A 12,204-nucleotide genomic window follows, 5' to 3' on the forward strand; every position below is an offset into this window, starting at 1 on the left:
AGGGAGCTCTTCGGTAAGAAAATCAATAATATCAGTTATCAACCCAAGACTAGAACACTGGGCTGAGCAATCAGAAGTCAACACAGACAAGGAAATAAAAAAAACAAAGCAAGATAAAAATAAAATGCTCAAAACAGAGAAACAGAGATGTTATTATGTAAAAGAAGACAACATTAAAACAATAAAGAGGGACTAAGAAATACCGTCATAGGTCTTCCATATACAGAGGACGATAAGGTGATACAAAGAAATAATAGTAGGCTTAAATTTAGGAAAATAGGGGTAAATAATAAGGTAACCACAAAGCAGAAAAACCATCCTACACATCAAAATAAAATACAAGAAAAAAATAGAGACTCAGAAGAAACAAAATCAACAACAACGAATATGAGGACAGGACAATATATAAAGATAATCTACTCAGCACATAAAATTAAGTAGGAAAAAGAAACTGTCAACAACACACAAAAAAGATGTCAAAATGGTAGCACTAAATTCATACCTATCCATAATTATGCTGAATGTAAATGGATTAAATGCACCTATGAAGAGACAGAGAGTGGCAGAATGGATTAAAAAACAAGATCTGTCTATACACTGCCTACAATAGACACACCTTAGACTTAGAGACACAAACAAACTAAAACTCAAAGGATGGAGAAAAATATATCAAGCAAACAACAACCAGGAAAAAGCAGGAGTGGCAATATTAATTTCTGACAAAATAGACTTTAAAGTGAAATCCATCAGAAAGGATAAGGAAGGACACTATATAATGATGGAAGGGACAATATACCAAGAAGATATAACCATATTAAATATTTATGCACCCAATGACACGGCTGCAACATACATAAAACAAACTCTAACAGCATTGAAAAGTGAGATAGACAGCTCCACAGTAATAGCAGGAGACTTCAACACACCACTTTCGGTGAAGGACAGGACATCCAGAAAGAAGCTCAATAGAGACATGGAAGATCTAATTGCCACAATAAACCAACTTGACCTCATAGACATGTACAGAACACTCCATCCAACAGCAACCAAGTATAATTTCTAGTTCACATGGGACATTCTCTAGAATAGACCACATATTAGGTCATAAAGCAAGCCTTGGTGTTGCTGTTGTGAGGTGCCGTGGAGTCGGCTCTGCACAACAGAATGAAACACTGCCCGGTCCTGCACCATCCTTACAATTGTTGTTATGCTTGAGCCCATTGTAGCAGCCACTGTGTCAATACACCTCCTTGAGGGTCTTCCTCTTTTCCATTTATCCTGAACTTTGCCAAGCATGATATCCTTCTCCAGAGACTGATACCTCCTGACAACATGTCCAAAGTATGTAAGACACAGTCTTACCATCCTTGCTTCTAAGGAGCCTTCTAGTTGTACTTCTTCCCAGACAGATTTGTTCGTTCTTCTGGAAGTCCATAGTATATTCAATGTTCTTCGCCAACACCACAATTCAAAGGCATCAATTCTTCTTTGGTATTCCTTATTCATTGTCCAGCTTTCACATGCATATGATGCAGTTGAAAATACCATGACTCGGGTCAGAAGCACCTTAGTCTTCAAGGTGACATCTTTAGTCTTCAACACTTTAAAAAGGTCCTTTGCAGGAGATTTCCCCAATGATTTCTTGACTGTGCTGCTTCCATGGCTGTTGATCGTGGATCCAAGGAAAATGAAATCCTTGACAACTTCAATCTCCGTTTATCATGGTGTTGCTCATTGGTCCAGTTGTGAGGATTTTTGTTTTCTTTATGTTGAGGTGCAATCCATACTGAAGGCTGTGGTCTTTGATCTTCATTAGTATGTGCTTCAAGTCCTCTTCATTTTCAGAAAGCAAGATTATGTCATACAGATTGAATAGATATGGTGAAAGAATACAACCCTGGCGCACACCTTTCCTGACTTTAAACCATGCAGTATCCCCTTGTTCTGTCCAAACAACTGCCTCTTGATCTTTGTAAAGGTTCCTCATGAGCACAATTAAGTGTTCTGGAATTCCTATTCTTTGCAGTGTTATCCATAGTTTGTTATGATCCACATAGTCCAATGCTTTTGCATAGCCAATAAAACACAGGTAAACATCCTTCTCGTGTTCTCTGCTTTCAGCAAGGATCCATATGACATCCCCAGTTCCATGTCCTCTTCTGAAACCAGCCTGAATTTCTGGCAGTGCCCTATCGATATACTGCTACAGCCATTTTTGAATGATCTTCAGCAAAATTTTGCTTGTGTGTAATATTAATGATATTGTTCTACAATTTCCACATTCAGTTGGATCACCTTTCTTGGGAATAGGTATAAATATGGATCTCTTCCAGTCAGTTGGCCAGGAAGCTGTCTTCCATATTTCTTGGCGTAGACGAGTGAGCACCTCCAGTGCTGCATCTGTTTGTTGAAACATGTCAATTGACATCCCATCAATTCTTGGAGCCTTGTTTTTTGCCAATGCCTTCAGACCACCTTGGACTTTTTCCTTCAGTATCATCAGTTCCTGATCATATGCTACCTCTTGAAATGGTTGAACATCGACTAATTCTTTTTGGTATAATGATTCCGTGTATTCCTTCCATCTTCTCTTAATGCTTCCTGCATCATTTAATATTTTCCCCATAGAATCCTTCACTATTGCAACTCGAAGCTAGAATTTTTTCTTCAGTTCTTTCAGCTTGAGAAACACCGAGTGTGTTCTTCCCTTTTGGTTTTCCATCTCCAGCTCTTTGCACGTGTCATTATAATATTTATTTTGTCTTCTCGAGCTGCCCTTTGAAATCTTCTGTTCAGTTCTTTTGCTTCATCAACTCTTCCTTTTGCTTTAGCTGCTCGACATTTGAAAACAAGTTTCAGATTCTCCTTCAACATCATTCTTGGTCTTTCCTTTCTTTCCTGTCTTCTCAATGACCTCTTGCTTTCTTCATGGATGATGTCCTTGATGTCATTCCATAACTCGTCTGGTCTCCAGTCACCAGTGTTCAATGCATCAAATCTATTCTTCAGATGGTCTCTAAATTCAGGTGGGATATACTCAAAGTCATATTTTGGCTCTCGTGGACTTGCTCTGATTTTCTTCAGTTTCAGCTTGAACTTGCATATGAGCAATTGATGGTCTGCTCCACAGTTGACCCCTGGCCTTGTTCTGATTGATGATATTCAGCTTTTCCATCGTCTCTTTCCACAGACATAGCCAATTTGATTTCTATGTCTTCCAGCTGGTGAGGTCCATGTGTATAGTCGCTGTTTATGTTGGTGAAAGAAGATATTCACAAAGAAGAAGTCATTGGTCTCGCAAAATTCTATCATTCGATCTCTGGCATTGTTTCTATCACCAAGGCCATATTTTCCAAGTACTGATCCTTCTTCTTTGTTTCCAATTTTCACATTAAAATCACTAGTAATTATCAATGCATCTTGATTGGATGTTCAATCAATTTCAGACTGCAGCAGCTGATAAAAATCTTCTATTTCTTCATCTTTGGCCCTAATGTTTGGTGCATGTATTTAAATAATAGGAAGCCTTAGCAGAATCCAAAACATCGAAATATTACAAAGCATCTTCTCTGACCATAAGGACATAAAAGTAGAAATCAATAACAGAAAAAGTAGGCAAAAGACATCAAACACTTGGAAACCAAACAATACCTGCTCAAAAAAGACTGGATTGTAGAATATATAAGGACGGAATAAAGAAATTCAGAGAATCCAATGAGAATGAAAACACTTCCTATCAGAACCTTTGGCACACAGCAAAAGCAGTGCTCAGGTGTCAATGTATATAAATAAATGCACACATAGAAAAAGAAGAAAGGGACAAAATCAAAGAATTATCTCTACAACTTGAACAAATAGAAATAAAGCAACGAAAGAAACCCACAGGCACCAGAATAAAACAAATCATAAAAATTAGAGCAGAACTAAATGAAATAGAAAACTGAAAAACAACTGAAAGAATTAACAAGACCAAAAGCTGGTTCTTTGGAAAGATCAAAAAATTGATAACCATTGGCCAAATGACAAAAGAAAACCAGGAGAGGAAGCAAATAACTCCCAAAAGAAATGAGATGGGCAATATTACAATGGACCCAACTAAAATTAGAAGAATCATGTCAGATTACTATGAAAAATTGTACTCTAACAAATTTGAAAACCTAGAAGAAATGGATGAATTGCTACAAACACACTCCCTACCTAAACTAACACAAACAGAGGTAGAACAACTAAATAGACCCATAACAAAACAAGAGATCGAAAAGGTCATCAAAAAACTCCCAACAAAAAAAGCCCTAGCTCGGAAGGCTTCACTACAGATTTCTACCAAACTTTCAGAGAAGAGTTAACACCACTACTACTAAAGGTATTTCAGAGCATAGAGAAAGACAGATTACTCCCAAACTCAGTCTATGAAGCCACCATATCCCTGATACCAAAACCAGGTAAAGACACCGTTAAAAAAGAAAATGACAGACCTATATCCCTCATGAACATAGATGAAAAAATCCTCAACAAAATTCTAGCCAATAGAATTCAACAACATATCAAAAATATAATTCCCAATGACCAAGTGGGATTCATATCAGTTATATAGGGATGGTTCAACATTAGAAAAACAATGAATGTAATCCATCATATAAATAAAACAAAAGAGAAGAATCACATGATTTTATCAATTGATGCAGAAAAGGCATTTGACAAGGTTCAGCACCCATTCATGATAAAAACTCTCAGCAAAAGAGGAATAGAAGGAAAATTCCTCAACATAATAAAGGGCATTTATACAAAGCCAAGAGGCAACATCATCCTAAGTGGAGGGAGCCTGAAAGCATTTCCCTTGAGATCGGGAACTAGACAAGGATGCCTTTTATCATCGCTCTTATTCAACATTGTGCTGGTGGTCCTATCCAGAGCAATTAGGCTAGATAAAAAAATAAAGTGCATCTAGATTGGCAAGGAAGAATTAAAATTATCTCTATTTGCAGATGACATGTGATCTTATACACAGAAAACCCTAAGAAATCCTTTAGAAAACTACTGAAACTAATAGAAGAGTTCAGCAGAGCATTGGGATACAAGATAAACATACAAAAATCAATTGGATTCCTCTACACCAACAAAAACTACATTGAATAGGAAATCACCAAATCAATGCCATTTACAGTAGCCCCCAAGAAGATAAAATACTTAGGAATAAATCTTAACAGAGATGTAAAAGACTTATACAAAGAAAACTACAGTACACTTCTGCAAGAAACCAAAAGAGACCCACATAAGTGGAAAAACATACCTTGCTCATGGATAGGAAGACTTAACATTATAAAAATGTCTACTCTACCAAAAGTGATCTATACATTTAATGCAATTGTGATCCAAATTCCAATGACATTCTTTAATGAGACGGAGAAAAATATCACTAACTTCATGTGTAAGGCAAAGAAGTCCTGGATAAGCAAAGCATTAGTGAAAAAGAAGAACAAAGTGGGAGGCCTTACTTTACCTGATTTTAGAACCTGTTATACCACTACAGTAGTCAAAACAGCCTGGTACTGGTACAACAGATACATAGATCAATGGAACAGAATTGAGAATACAAACATAAATCCATCCACATATGAGCAGTTGATATTTGACAAAGGCCCCAAAACAGTGAAATGGGAAAAAGCAGTGTTTTTAACAAATGGTGCTGGCATAACTGGATATCCATCTGCAAAAAACAAAAAAGACTGATACCTCACTCCATGCACAAAAACAAGCTTAAAATGGATCAAAGACCTAAATATAAAATCAAAAACGATAAAGATCATGGGAGAAAAAATAGGAACAACGTTAGGAGCCCTAATACAGGGCATAAGCAGTATACAAAACATTACTAAATATGCAGAAGAAAAACTAGATAGCTGAGCACTCCTAAAAATCAAACACCTATGCTCATCCAAAGACTTCACCAAAAGAGTAAAAAGATTACCTACAGACTGGGAAAAAGTTTTTAGGTATGACATTACCAATCAGCACCTGATCTCTAAAAACTCGACTACAAAAGACAAATAACCCAATTAAAAAATGGGCAAAATATATGAACAGACACTTCACTAAAGAAGACATTCAGGTAGCTAACAGATACATGAGGAAATGCTCATGACCATAAGCCATTAGGGAAATGCAAATCAAAACTACAGTGAGGTTTCATCTCACTCTGACAAGGCTGGCATTAATCCAAAAAACACGAAACAATAAATGTTGGAAAGGCTTTGGAGAGTTTGGAAGACTTATACACTACTGGTGGAATGTAAAATGGTACAACCACTTTGGAAATCAATTTGGCGCTTCCTTAAAAAGCTAGTAATAGAACTACCGTAGGATCCAGCAATCCCACTCCTTGGAATATATCCTGCAGAAATAAGAGCCTTTACATGAGCAGATATATGCACATCCATGTTCATTGCAGCACTGTTTACAATAGCAAAAAGCTGGAAGCAACCAAGGTGTCCATCAATGGATGAATGGATTAATAAGTTATGGTATATTCAGACAGTGGAATACTATGCATCGAAAAGAGTGATGAATCTGTGAAACATTTCATATCATGGGGGAATCTGGAAGGCATTACACTAAGTGAAATTAGGCATAGGCAAAAGGACAAATATTGTATAAGACCACTATTATAAGAACTCCAGAAATAGTTTAAACAGAGAAGAAAATTCTCATTGATGGTTACGAAAGGGGGGAGGGACGAAGGGTGGGAGAGGGGTATTCACTAATTAGTATATAAGAACTGCTTTAGGTGAGGGGAAAGGCAACACACAATACAGGAAAGGTCAGCACAACTGGACAAAACCAAAAGGAAAGAAGCTTCCTGAATAAACTGAATGCTTTGAAGGCCAGCGTAGCAGAGGCGGGTTTTGGGGGCCATGGTTTCAGGGGACAGCTAAGTCAATAAAAAAAATGTCAATAGGCATAATCAAATCTATTCAGAAAACATTCTGCATCCCACTTTGGAAAATGACGTCTAGCAATAGGCCATCTAAGATGCATCAATTGGCCTCAACCCTTCTGGAGCATAGGACTATGAAGAACATCAAGGACACAAGGTAATTACAAGCCCAAGAGACAGAAAGGGCCACATAAACCAGAGTTTACTTCAGCCTGAGACCAGAAGAACTAGATGGTGCCTGGCTACAACCGATGACTGCCCTGACAGGGAACACAAGAGAACCCCTGGGGGAGCAAGAGAGCAGTGGGATACAGACCCCAAATTCTTGTGAAAAGACCTTACTTAGTTGTCTGACTGAGACTAGAAGGACCCCAGTGGTCATAGCCCCCAGACATTCTGTTGGTGCAGGATAGGAACCATTCCCAGAGCCAACTCTTCAGACAGGAATTGGACTGGACAGTGGGTTGGAGAGGGATGCTGGTGAGCCATGAGCTTGGATCAGGTGGACACTTGAGACTATGTTGGCATCTCCTCCTGGGGTGGGGGTTACAAGTTGGCTAAATGGACATGAGAAAGAGAGTGGAGGGCGTGAGCTGGCCTTCTCATTGGGGGGAGAGCAATTGGGACTATGTAGCAAAGTGTATTTTTTTTTTTTAGCAAAGTGTATTTAAATTTTTGTGTGAGATACTGACTTGATTTGTAACCTTTCACTTAAAGCACAATAAAAATTAAAAAAAAAGAAAGAAACCAAACAATGAATTGCATTGGGCAAATCTGCTACAAAAGACATCATTAAAGTGTTAAAAACAAAGATATTCTTTGAGGACTAAGGTGCATATGACCGAAGCCATGATATTTTCAATCCACTCATATGCATGCGAAAGCTGGAAAATGAATTAGGAAGACTGAATTATGGCGTTGCTGAAGAATATTGACTATACCAAGGGCTGCCAGAAGAATGAACAAATCTGTCTTGGAAGAAGTATAGCCAGAACGCTCCTTAGAAGCTAGGACGGTGAGACTTCATCTCACATACCTTGAACGTGTCATCAGGAGGGACCAGTCCCTGGAGAAGGACATTATGCCTGATAAAGCAGAGGGTCAGCTAAAAGATCCTCAACGAGATGAAATGACACAGTGGCTGCAACAATGGGCTCCAGCATGTTAATGACTATGCGAATGGCACAAGACTGGGCAGTGTTTCATTCTATTGTACATAGGGTGACTATGAATTGGAATAGATTAAATTTGACTGCCAGTTCATTTACTGAGTTCACTATTTTAGCAAGTATACATTTACACAAAAATTTAAATTAGTTCTGTGTTATTTCTTGTTTTATGTTTCTGATAGCCTTCCTAATCTCTCTGAGATTATTTATAATGTGTATTTTAACAATTTATTCTAGTCCATTCGTTCTGATTCCTCTGAAACATTATCACACCCATCAATTGTGTTTCTTTCGCAATTCTCATGCTTTTCAGATTCATTTAATGTTTTCATTTTAGTTCACTTTTATTCTCTTGGAATATCAGCTAACTTGATTGGTAATACCATCCTGGGAGGAGCACACAAACTTGGGCCTTTCCCTGGACTCCCTTGGCTGAGTTTAGGAAGCCAATGCTGTGTTTCAGGAAGGAGAGTTTTGAGTATTCCAGTCTGACTTCAGCCACTCCATTTTCCCCCAGACATTGTTGTTATCTGCAAATAGACCAGTGTGAAGAAATAAAGTAGTAAAATGGGGAAAGGAAGCTACTCTCTGTTCATCTAGCTGATACATCTACTTTCATCCTCAAAGGCACTGCGAGAGTGAGCAATGATCTGGGGGCTTGGGCTACAGTACAGTGAGTGCATTTGTGCTCACGCAGGCATTGTTTTGTTTGTACAGATTTTTTTGTTTGTATGTTTATTTGGTTTTTTGCCAGTCTCTGAAACTTTAAGCTCTTCATTTTATTCCCTGGACTTGACCAAAGCAAATAATGGGATCATAGCCCAGTTTGGTTGAAAAAATAATTAGGAGTCAGAAAAGCTGGGTTCTAGTTCTGCCTGTGCCATGGGTAGGCCACTTCATCTCTCTAGAGAAGCATTTCTGCAGTGATTAGCATTGTAAGATGCTACATACAAAGATTCTCTGATCCCTATATATTCTATTCTTCTCTCCACCTCAATATTCACATGCATGTCAGTACTGATAAGTCTTGCAGGGAGGTAACCTGTTAAACTTGTTTAATCGAGAGTTTCCCGCACTTATTTGACTTTGGAACTCTATTACTGGGCAACTAGTGTATGGCACCAGACTTTTGGAAGTGCTTGCTACTCTACAAACTCAATTTTCTCATCTATGAAAGTTGGACTATGTAAGCTATGTATTTTTATTATTATCATTTATTTTGTATCACTTTCTCCATGCTCATTCAATGTTCTTTTCTCTTGCTGGGTCCTTGCTTATATAATATTCAGTTCTTTAGATAATGTATTAGTTTCCTACAGCTGCCTTGACAAAGTTCTACAAACTAGATGACTCAAAACAAACGAAATTTATTCTTTCACAGTTCTGGAAGCTAGAAGTGTAAAGTCAGGGTGTTGGAAGTGTCATGCTCCCTGTGAAGGCTCAAGGGAAGCATCCTTCCTTGCCTCTCCCTAGCTTCTGGTGGATTCTGGCAATCCTTGGCTAGTGGCAGTATAACTCTAATCTCTGCCTCTGCTGTCACATGGTGTTTCCCCTGTGTGTCTCTGTGTATCCTCACATGGCCTTTTATAAGAATACCAATCATTGGATTTATGGCCTACTCTAATCTAGTTTAATCTTAACTAATTAGATTTACAAGGACCCTACTTTCAAATAAGGTCACATTCACAGGTACCAGGGGTTAAGTCTTCAAGATTTCATTTTGGGAAGCAATTCAACCTACATCAGGTAGTAACTGCAGACAGTTTTAGGTGTAAACCTAACTCTTTGCATTAATGGTATTTCAGTTGGGTAGAGGACTGAGTATCAGAACATTTTCAAGACCCCAAAAGAGTGATTTGCTAATGCTAGAGTTTCAGGCACTGCGGCAAGTTCTTGACAAATGTTTTCTGGATCCATGGGGCTTTCTCACTGCCCCTCTAATAATGTCATCTATTTAGACATCTCTTCATAACACCAGCCCTACTTTGGCCTAAGTGAAGGGGCAAGGAGTTAACCTCCAGTTACTGATCCTTTCTTTAAGCCATTTAATGGTTATTGTTGTTAGGTGCCGTCGGGTCAGTTCATAGTGACCCTATGCACAACAGAACGAAACATTGCCCCGCCCTGCGCCATCCTTACAATTGTTGTTATGCTTGAGCTCATTGTTGCAGTCACTGTGTCAATCCACCTCATTGAGGGTCTTCCTCTTTTCCGCTGGCCCTGTACTGTGACAAGCATGATATCCTTCTCCAGGGACTGATCCTTCCTGACAGCATGTCCAAGGTATGTAAGATGCAGTCTCGCCATCTTTGCTTCTGAGGAGCATTCTGGTTGTACTTCTTCCAAGACAGGTTTGTTCGTTCTTTTGGCAGTCCATTCAATATTCTTTGCCAATACCACAATTCAAAGGCATCCGTTCATCTTTGGTTTTCCATATTCATTCAATGGTTATAGAAGCTCAAATTTACAAGAGTAACTGTTGTTATTCCCTTGCCTAAATAATGATTTCTTTATCTAAAATGTCCCATTTGTATCTTCATGACAATGAAATGAGGAAAAGGATTTTTTAAAAAAGTGATCAGACAATCGAACATGTGATCAATCCACTTAATAGGCAAGAATTACTTTCTTTGGCTGCGTTCAAAGACCAGCTTTACAAGGAAATTCACAACTCACTCACTAGAATTCAGCTTTATCTGCTAACATGGGACTTGAAATGAGACAAAGTTCAAACAAGCTGCATACCTTTTCCATGAAGATGGCTATGAGGGTGTATGGGAGATACCAAAACCCATTGCCTTCAAGTTGATACCAACTCATAGTGACCCTGTAGGACAGAGTAGAACTGTCCCATAGGGTTTTCAAGGCTGAAATCTTTACAGAAGCAGACTGCCACATCTTTTTTCCACAGGTAGTCTGGTGAGTTTGAACCACCAGACTTTCAGTTAGCAGCTGAGTGCTTAACCACTAAGTCACCAGAGCTCTTTATGAGAGATAAGGTGCTCTTACTATTCAACCTAGTGCCACAACTTTCCCTGGGTATGACACCTTCGACCCTTGGCAAGTGGGTGAGGATAATCCTGAACCCTGTCATGCCAGGCAGATGAAGAGGGTTTGGCCACCTTGGATCTGGTATCTAGGTAAGTCACTCAGCTCTTCTTCTTTGGTTAACCAAACTTCCATCCAAAATCAATGTCTTTAATGATCTCCAGCAAACCAAGAGACTCATGAACAGCGTCAGTGCAAGGCACTGGGGCATGCCTCATTATGTTCGCTTCCAAACGGTATTCATATCTGACCCCCGAGTTTCAGTGAAGTGGGCATTTATGCAGTTTTGCTGAAATATATTCAAATCCAGACCTAAAGGCCCAAAATGGGGGCAGGGATTGGAGGGTGAAAAAGACACAGGTAGACTGTGTCTACCCGTTCCTTGAAAAAGTAAGTTTTCATCATTATCATTATTGTGATTGGAGAAAATTTATTCCTCTTGATGAATTATCTGGAAGCAGTGTGGCATAGGGAAAGATAGATGTTTGGCTCAGAAGAGAATGCACTCCTGAGATAGGAATACAATTTTTTGACCAAAGACATGTAGTTGTTAGGATTACCAATTCACTGTTCCGTGTTTACTATAACATGTTCGCAGTAAGTGGCATAGTGATTAAGAGGGTGTGCCTTTTCTTTTAAATTGTGCTTTCAGCGAAAATGATCAAATCAGTCTCTCATACAAAAATTATATATGCTTTACTATGTGCACCTAGTTGCTCTACCCCTTATGAGACAGCACACTCCTCCTCTCCACCCTGTCTTCCCCGTGTCCATTCAGCAAGCTCCTGTCCCCTCACCTCACCTCCAGACAGGAGCTACCCACATAATCTCATGTGTCTACTTCAGCCAAGAAACTCACTTATCACCAACATCATTTTCTGCCTTATAGTCCAGTCCAATCCCTGTCTGAAGAGTTGCCTTTGGAAATGGTTCCAGTCTGGGGCTAACAGAAGATCCTGGGACCATGATCTGTGGGGTCCTTCTAGTCTCAGTCAGACCGTTAAGTCTGGTCTTTTTACCAGAATTTGAGGTCTGCAAACCATTGCTTTCTGG

The sequence above is a fragment of the Loxodonta africana genome, chromosome 12, assembly GCF_030014295.1.
Source record: "Loxodonta africana isolate mLoxAfr1 chromosome 12, mLoxAfr1.hap2, whole genome shotgun sequence".
NCBI classification, from domain to species: domain Eukaryota; kingdom Metazoa; phylum Chordata; class Mammalia; order Proboscidea; family Elephantidae; genus Loxodonta; species Loxodonta africana.